Source organism: Heloderma suspectum, chromosome 5 (assembly GCF_057233095.1).
Source record: "Heloderma suspectum isolate Gila_16-S chromosome 5, 16-S_ref, whole genome shotgun sequence".
Classification (NCBI taxonomy): domain Eukaryota; kingdom Metazoa; phylum Chordata; class Lepidosauria; order Squamata; family Helodermatidae; genus Heloderma; species Heloderma suspectum.
Window position 1 is genome coordinate 2,472,747 of NC_139462.1, and position 8,458 is coordinate 2,481,204.

Here is an 8,458-nt window from a genome sequence, read left to right on the forward strand (position 1 = left end):
TCCTGGGTTTTGGAGGAAGCCCTGTGGGGCAGCGGGCAGAACCCAGATTCAGCAGCTGGAGGCGCGTATGTCCTGCATGCACTGCTGTACAGATGGCTGATGTTTGGGGTGGGGTGCTGATCCCAGCCACCCACGTTTTTGCCCCCTCAACATTCAACATCAGAAGTTCCACCAGATGTTTGCATACAACAGCAGGCTGCACACATCTCCGGAAAGGCGCCTGCCTGGGTTATTTGTATTCTGTGCTTGAAACAAGGTTCAAATTCTGTAATTTGAAAAATCTGAATTCTGCACACACAGGAAATTATGCAAAAGCAAATGCACTGATTTGCATAACTTATTCTGTGCCTCAGGCTCTCCAGCAATTTAGAACTAGAGGAAAGTGGTCTTGGCAGAGAGGAATGGAAGAAGTGGAAAGAGATGAGATTATATTTCCATGTCTTTCTTCCACAATCAGGTCTACAAACATGGGCTATGATCCAGCAAGAAAGTCCCTTATACAGGCCTTGTGGAAATATCCAGCCGCTGTGTGAGAATCCTGCCAGGCCTTGTGCAAATGACCTCCCTGCTGGATCATGCTCTAGTTTAGGGGTGGGGAATGTGTGGCCCTCCAGATGTCGTTGGACTGCAGTTCCCATCATCCCTAACTGTTGGCTATGCTGGCCAAGCCTGATGGGAGTTGCAATCCAGCAACATCTGGAGGGCCACACATTGCCCACCCCTGCTCTAGCTTTTAAAGCAAAGCTTTACAGATGAGGTCCTCAGGATTCCACCTTTCTTTCCAGGTTCTGTGCTTGTGTGCACTGCATTCACCTGGAACAGAGACTCTGTAGTAGACTCTGCCTGCAGTCTACTACACCTGCACTGCCCTCTAGGCTCAGTGTCCCAGTGCAGAGACAGAACTAGAGGTTCTCTGGGCAGGGGTCCACCGAGGGAGGGAGGGAATATGCAGCCACTGCCCACAGTGGCTGCGCAACCGAGCTTTCTGGAGCAAGCTCTGTTCTAGAGCTTTGTTCCTCAGCTGGCCATGTTAAGTTGACAAGCATTGCCAATGGCCTCTGAGTCTCTGCTTCTCCTGCTCTTGTCACAGTTGCCCCCGCAGTTTCCTTTATGCTATGCAGCAGACACACTGTTCCCAGGGGGGCGGGGAGTGACCCTGCCGTTGAATGGGGCAACTTCCTTCTAGAACTAGCTGTTCTGGTAAATGATAATCCCACCGTGTGGGGCTAATCTGGAATCGGCACTCTGGATGTCAGTTGGAATAGCATGGGACCGTTATTTACAATGGGCATGCAGCATGGGGGAGGGGGTTATGGGAGGCTCTTGCCCCTTCCCCATGATCAGTAACCACCTTCCACGTGAAGGCCGGCTTCCAGTGTTCTTGCTCAGTTTGTCACCAATCAGTTGCCAGGACTCCAGAGGAACGCTATAATCTCAGGGCAACACATTGTTCCTCTTTTCCTTGTTGTTTTGTTGGTGCTGTTGCTGTTGTAAAAATAGGACATTGGAAATGGATGATCATAATATTTATTTGTATAGAAGTAGTTGCATTTTTGTTAATGAAATAGTCAATTTGAAATTTAATTTATTTTTTTATCTTGACACTTTTGTACCATAATAAAATCTAGTTTATAGGAAAACAAAAGAGATTCTCTTTTGGAAATTCTCATTTGGAGGTCACATCCTGTTCAATACAAGAGGTGTTGGTCATGGGGCTGTGCTGTGCCAAGCAAGAGCAATCTGTGGCTGCAGTCCTACACATCAAAATGGCAAATGCAGTTCAGTTTAAGCAAGTATAAAGTGATGGACATTGGGGCAAAAAATCCCAACTTCACATATAGGTTGATGGGATCTGAGTAGTGTTGACCGACCAAGAAAGAGACCTTCGGGTTCTGATGGACAGCTCAATGAAAATATCGACTCAGTGTGTGGCTGCTGTGAAAAAGGCAAATTCCATGTTGGGCATCATTAGGGAAGGAACTGAAAATAAAGCTGCCAATATCATACTCCCCTTTTATACAAATTTATGGAGTGACCACACTTTGAATACTGTTCTGGTCACCATACCAGAAAAGGACATTGCAGAGTAGGAAAAAGTACAGAAAAGGGCAACTAAAATTATCAAGGGGCTGGACTCCCCTATGTAGGAAGGTTATAACACCTGGGACTGTTTAGCTTGGGGAAAAAAGAGCAAGGGGAGTCATGACAGATGTGTACGGAATTATGATTGGCGCAGAGAAAGTGGCTAGGGAAGCATTTTTCTCTCATATTAGAACCCAGAGTGGTCCTCCCTTGAAGCTGATTAGTGGGAGATTCAGGACAGATAAAAGGAAGGAGTTCTTCACACAGCACATAGTTAAACGATGGAATTTGGGAGCACAAGAGGTAGTGATGGCCACCAACTTGGACAATCAGACAAATTCATGGGATAAGGCTATCAATGGGTATTAGTAACGATGGGTATATGTTACTTCCAGTATCACTTGGTGGTAAACACGAGTCGAGGGGCGCTGTTACATTCATGTCCTACCTAGGGGTTTCCCACACTCTGCTGGCTGACCACTTTCAGAACAGGCTGCTGGGCTCCATAGGCAGCGAGGAAGCCTGGCTTCTGTGGAAATGTTAGTGGCCAGTAGATGGCGGCTTCGCCACAGCCAGGTGCAGATATTTCCAGGACGGGAAGGTGATGAAGTCATGAGCAATTTGCATTGCCAGATTTACAGGCAGGCCACCAGGAACTGCACAGTGAACATCTGCATTTTGGGGTTTATGGGAAAGTAAACTGTGAAGTTAATATCTGAACATTTTGTTGGGGAGAGGATGATCCAAAACCTGTAGAAGCCCCTTGTTCATTGTGCTGGTTCTCTACCATATTATGAACTTCTTGTTCACTGCAATACAGAGAAAAGTATATTTTCCTCTGACAAACACTGGGAAAGGATACACAATCTTTTTTTATTTCAGGTCCTTTGAGCATCCCTAATTATCTGGGCTCGGGGGGCCAAAACATTCAAGTGTGTGTGTGGGGGGAGATCTCCAGCAATATTAGGAGAGTCCACTTGCAAATCAAAGTGTCTTGATGACAGATACCAGCTATAAGGGAAGCACGAAGTGGGGAGGAAACCGGCGGCGGGGCGGGCGACCCACAGTCACAGTCTTAGACTCTGGGATCTACCCAGACCTTTCTTTTGGAAGGTGGGTGGGGAGTAGCAAGAGAAGAGGAAGCCCAGTTTAGCTTCTCAACAAGAGGAGGAAAGAGATGGCTGTTTAAGGAGCAGCAGAGGAGACAGCTGGGCAAGATGAAGCCTCCAAGAAGGCCCGAACAATGGCCATGTGTCCATGGCAACCTGCTGAGGCCTAGGCATCCAACTGTATGAGGTAGGCATCCAGTCTGTCAAGGCTCAAAGGCCTCCTTGGTGGGTTACAGCCCCTCCGTGCTTGTTTACTTTAGGCCCTGGATGGCTGCTGAGAAAGGACAAATTAGCAGGACAAATATGTGACCATGCTGACACTGCAAGATAGGGCAGGAAGATGGGGACCACACAGGCAGCCCTGTCTCGCCGCACTAAGGCTGGGCTGCCATGGCTGATGTGTGGTGCCATGTCACCTGAGAGGGGCTTTGTGACTTCTCAGTGGGGAGTGAGTGCACATCAGCTATCGGCAATGGCCCCAATGCCACAAGCCCCTTGATCTATGCGCAAGGGGCTGCTGCCGCAGAGCCACTTCCCACCCCAGGAGGCTTTTTCAACTAGCAAATGGAGCTTGGGAGACGGGGCAGGGGCTGCCCAGGGCTGCTGCTTCTCTGAATGGGTGCAAGGCAGGGAGGGGCTGGGGTGGCCTTTGCAGGGCTCTGCCATGTGTCCTGTGGGCAGGCAGTGGGCTTGCGGGTCCTCCTTGCGTTTGCTTTTTTACCAGAACCTCAAGATCCACTGGCTGGGGCCTGGTGCAAAAGGCAGCTGCTTAGAATTAAAGGATCCTGAGCCCAGGAATTTGTTTTGAGCAGCAAAACTGAATGGAGCTGGCAAATCCTTCCACTCAAAAATCCACTTGCAGTTATCCCATGCTTTCTTTGTCAGTTGTCTGGTTGAGATACAAAGCCACGAGGAAGCCAGCTCGCCCAGTGGCCGAGGGATGCAGTGCTGTGAACTGCCTTTTTCAATGACGCCTGCCTACACCAGGGGACGGGTGGACCTTTTTCCTGTCGAGGGTCGTATTCCCCTGTGGAGGGCCACATGTCTGTGGAGGTCAGGGCCAGGGGACCTGCCCCCCCATCTCTCCCTCCCTGTCTTCTCTCCGTGTCACCTCCTGTCTCTTCCCCTGCTGCCACCCCACCCCCAGTGGCCCAAGAAGGGCAGATCTCTCTTGCTGGAGGTCTGAACTGGTTGCTCACAGAGCGCCCCAGGTTGCCCCTTCCTGTCTGCAGCCTCAGATATTCTAGATGAAACCCCCATTTTTAAACGGCATTTTTAGAGTGTTGTGGTTTCTTTTGTTATACATCATAATTATAGCAATGTTACCAGCAGTGGTCAAATAGTCACATATGTGCATATATTCCTTTTTTTCTTTTTTAAAGTAAGGGATCTGTGCCCTTGGCAGGGGTGCCGCACACTTTCAGGCCCGGCTCAGTGGGTTGGCCAGACCAGAAATGTAAGTTCTCCTGAGAAATTATCACATTGGTCAGAAGCACTGGGGGCGGGAGCCCGCCTCTGCCCTCCCTACCTGGCACCCCGCCAGAAGTTGAACAGAGGTGGAAAGAATCAGCAGATCTCGGAAGGGTGGGGGGACAGAGACAGAGAAAGAGGGGGAGCACGGCTCGTGGTCCTCCAGTCAGCTCTTTAGCATGAACCAGCAGGAGGGCCAGATGAGGCCACGAGTGCAGAGGGGCTGTGGTGGTGGTGGTGGGCCTCAGCCTCGCAGTCTGGTCTGTTACCGAACATGCTCCTCCGGATACATGTACAAACATGTGCATGCTCTCCAGATATGCATTCGTTAAGGGACCTTTTAACCTTGGCAATAGGGCATCTGGCAGGAGGGGACCCAAAGACTCTCACACAAGCAGGCTTCCTCAAGAACGGGGATGTATGAAACACAGGAAGGAATTTATGATGTACTCATTAATTGGGGGGATTAACTTGTTAGAGAGTTCTTTACAAAAAGCCAGAGGAACATGCTCAGCGCTCAGTGTCTTCAGAGCGAATCAGAACGTGGGGAGGTAAGTGTAGTTCTTTCTGTGTCTGAGCTGAGGGCTACGGTATGTGAGCGAAGCTGCAGACAGGCATGTAATATCCCTGCAGATCTGGCTGGGCTTCTGAGTAGAGAAGTGGCGAGAAGGTCAGGGCTAGGCAAATGGGGAGGAAAGAAAGGATTTCAAGGAGATTTGTCCTAGCAATGGGTGGTGCGATCAGGTTAGTCCTGGCACACAGTTGAACAACAAAAGGGGATGGTTGGGTGGGGTTGCCTATGCGGTTGCCTACACATGCCATTTCCAGTGCCTTTTGTGTGATCCGCTTCCTCCTGTTTCCTCTTGGGGAAAAGGGTGACACTCCAGGAGGCCATAAGGCCCATCTTCCAGACTACATTCACATTCAGCTCAACCAAATCTTCCGGAAGATGTGGCTGACTGAAGTGGGCAGAGAGAGGAAACTTGGGGAGGCCACAACAGTCTGGGCTGCGTTCCTGCCCATGAGTTGGCCAGGGGAAGGCTGCACAGCAGTGGCCGGGCCCCCAAGCAATACTGTCCGCAATTAGACCAAATTGTACACTTCCACAACACACACACACACAATAGGTAAGGGGGTGCAGAGTAGGAGGCTACACCCTGTAGCTGAAGGTTCTCTTGGAAACAGGATAGTTACGCAAGATGCCTCTCCTTGGGTTTGATGGCCAGTGAGAGCCAGTGCGGTGTGGCAGCTAGAGTGTTGGACTGGGAGTCGGGAGATCCGTGTTCTAGTCCCCACTCGGCCATGGAAGCTCACTGGGTGACTTTGGGCCAGTCACAGACTCTCAGCCCAACCCACCTCACAGGGTTGTTGTTGTGAGGATAAAATGGAGGAGGTGGTGGATTATGTGTGCCGCCTTGCATTCCTTAAGGAGGAAAAAAGGTGGGATATAAATGTAATGAATGAATGAATGAATGAATGAATGGCCAAAGTTGGCATGGCAGAATGATGGCCTTCCATGGATCTTGGCAGGGTTATGAGGCCAGTGGAGGCGACTGAGTCTGCCTGGGAGATGCCTGCCCTGGGCAGCCATCGAATGCCAGAGTATGCCACGCTCCAAGAAGAGGGTGGATCCTGCCGACAGTGGGGGAAGCCAGGAGACCAAGGTGGTTTCAGCAACATGGTCCCAGAATGTTACTAGTTCAACAGCCACTAATGGAACTGATCAACTAAACAGGCACACTGAGAGCCCAGAGCTTGGTGCTCTTACATTTTTCTGACAAAAGATTCAAATGCACAAAGGGTGTCATGCCAGACATTACTAATCCACAAAGAGGCTGCAGAAAGATTCCCCGGTGGCCTCAATAGCCATTCTGGGCTGAAAACATTAGGTTGGGAATAACTCTTCAGTCATCACAAATACGACAATGACGATTTGGAATGGGCAAGGCTATAAAGAAAGTGCGATACTTCTACTGATTAAAAAACGATGACTTTCCAGAAGTTGAGAAATTCTTGGTCCTATGCTTAGGCCAGTGTTTACATCATGCAAACATCACTTCAAGGCTGGCATATGCATGCATAACTAAACTGGTGTTTGCCCTCCTGGGGGATTTTGAATATGTGCAGTTTCGCTTAGCTTGGTGCTTCTGGATCTGACCTTGCATGCCTAAAGGGCTTTTCGGCAGGACCACTTCACACTGTCGGTTTTCTCAGGCAGTGTTTCTTAAATTTATTTATTTATTTATTTCATTTAATTTCTATACTGCCGAACAGCTGAAGCTCTCTGGGCAGTTCACAATAATTAAAACCAAAGAGCACACAATAAAACCATATAAAATATATAAAACATTAAAACCACAGTATAACAATACAACCAGAATAAAACCAGAATAAAACCTAGCAGCAATGCAGGGATTTAAAATACAGATTTAAAACAGCAAAGCCAAAAGTCTAGAAAGCTAAAATGCTAAAATGCCTGGGAAAATAAAAAGGTCTTCAGCTGGCGCCAGAAGGAATACAACGTAGGTACCAGGTGAGCCTCACTAGGGAGCTCATTCCACAGCTGGGGTGCCACAGCAGAAAAGGCCCTCCTCCTAGTAGCCACCCACCTCACTTCCTTTGGCAGGGACTCACGGAGAAGGGCCACTGAGGATGATCTTAAGGTCCGGGCAGGCACATATGGGAGAAGGCGATCCTTCAGGTAACCTGTCCCCAAGCCGTTAAGGGCTTAGAATGTTAATACCAGCACTTTGCCCCTTCATGGATCACTGCCTTGTTGTGGCGAAGGGGCTTGCGTAACTCAGTGAAGCCATAAGCTATGCCATGCAGGGCCACCCAAGACGGACAGGTCATGGCGGAGAGTTCTGACAAAATGTGGTCCACTGGAGAAGGAACTGGCAACCCACTCCAGTATTCTTGCCAAGAAAACCCCATGGAACCATGGGGAAAACCCCATATCACAAGGCTAAAAGAGATGACGCCAGAAGATGAGCCCCTCAGGTCGGAAGGTGTCCGATATACTACTGGGGAAGAGCAGAGGGAATTTCCAAGTAGCGCCAGAAAGAGTGAAGCGGCTGGGCCAAAGCCGAAAGGACACTGAGCTGTGGATGTGTCTGGTGAAAAGAAAGTCCGATGCTGTAAAGAACAATATTGTTTAGGAACCTGGAATGTAAGGTCAATGAATCAAAGTAAGCCAGAGGTGGTCAAACATGAGACGGCAAGATTGAACATCGACATCTTGGGAATCAGCGAACTAAAATGGAGAGGCATGGGCGAATTTAATTCAGGTGACCATTATATCTACTACTGTGGGCAAGAATCCCTTAGAAGAAATGGAGTAGCACTCAAAGTCAACAAAAGGGTGGGAAAAGCAGTACTGGGGTTGTGGTAGTGGTTGTTCAGTCGTTAAGTCGTGTATGACTCTTCGTGACCCCATGGACCATAGCACGCCAGGCGTTCCTGTCCTCTGCTAAGTCCAGTCCGTCTAATCAAAGCTATGGTTTTCCCAGTAGTAATGTATGGCTGTGAGAGCTGGACTATAAGGAAGGCTGAGTGCCGAAGAATTGGTGCTTTCGAACCGTGGTGCTAGAGAAGACTCTTACGAGTCCCCTGGACTGCAAGGAGGTCGATCCTAAAGGAAATCAACCCTGACTGTTCACTGGAAGGACAGATACTGAAGCTGAAGCTCAAATATTTTGGCCACCTAATGCGAAGAGAAAACTCCCTGGAAAAAACCCTGATGCTGGGAAAGATTGAAGGCAAAAGGAGAAGGGGATGGCAGAGGATGAGATGGCTAG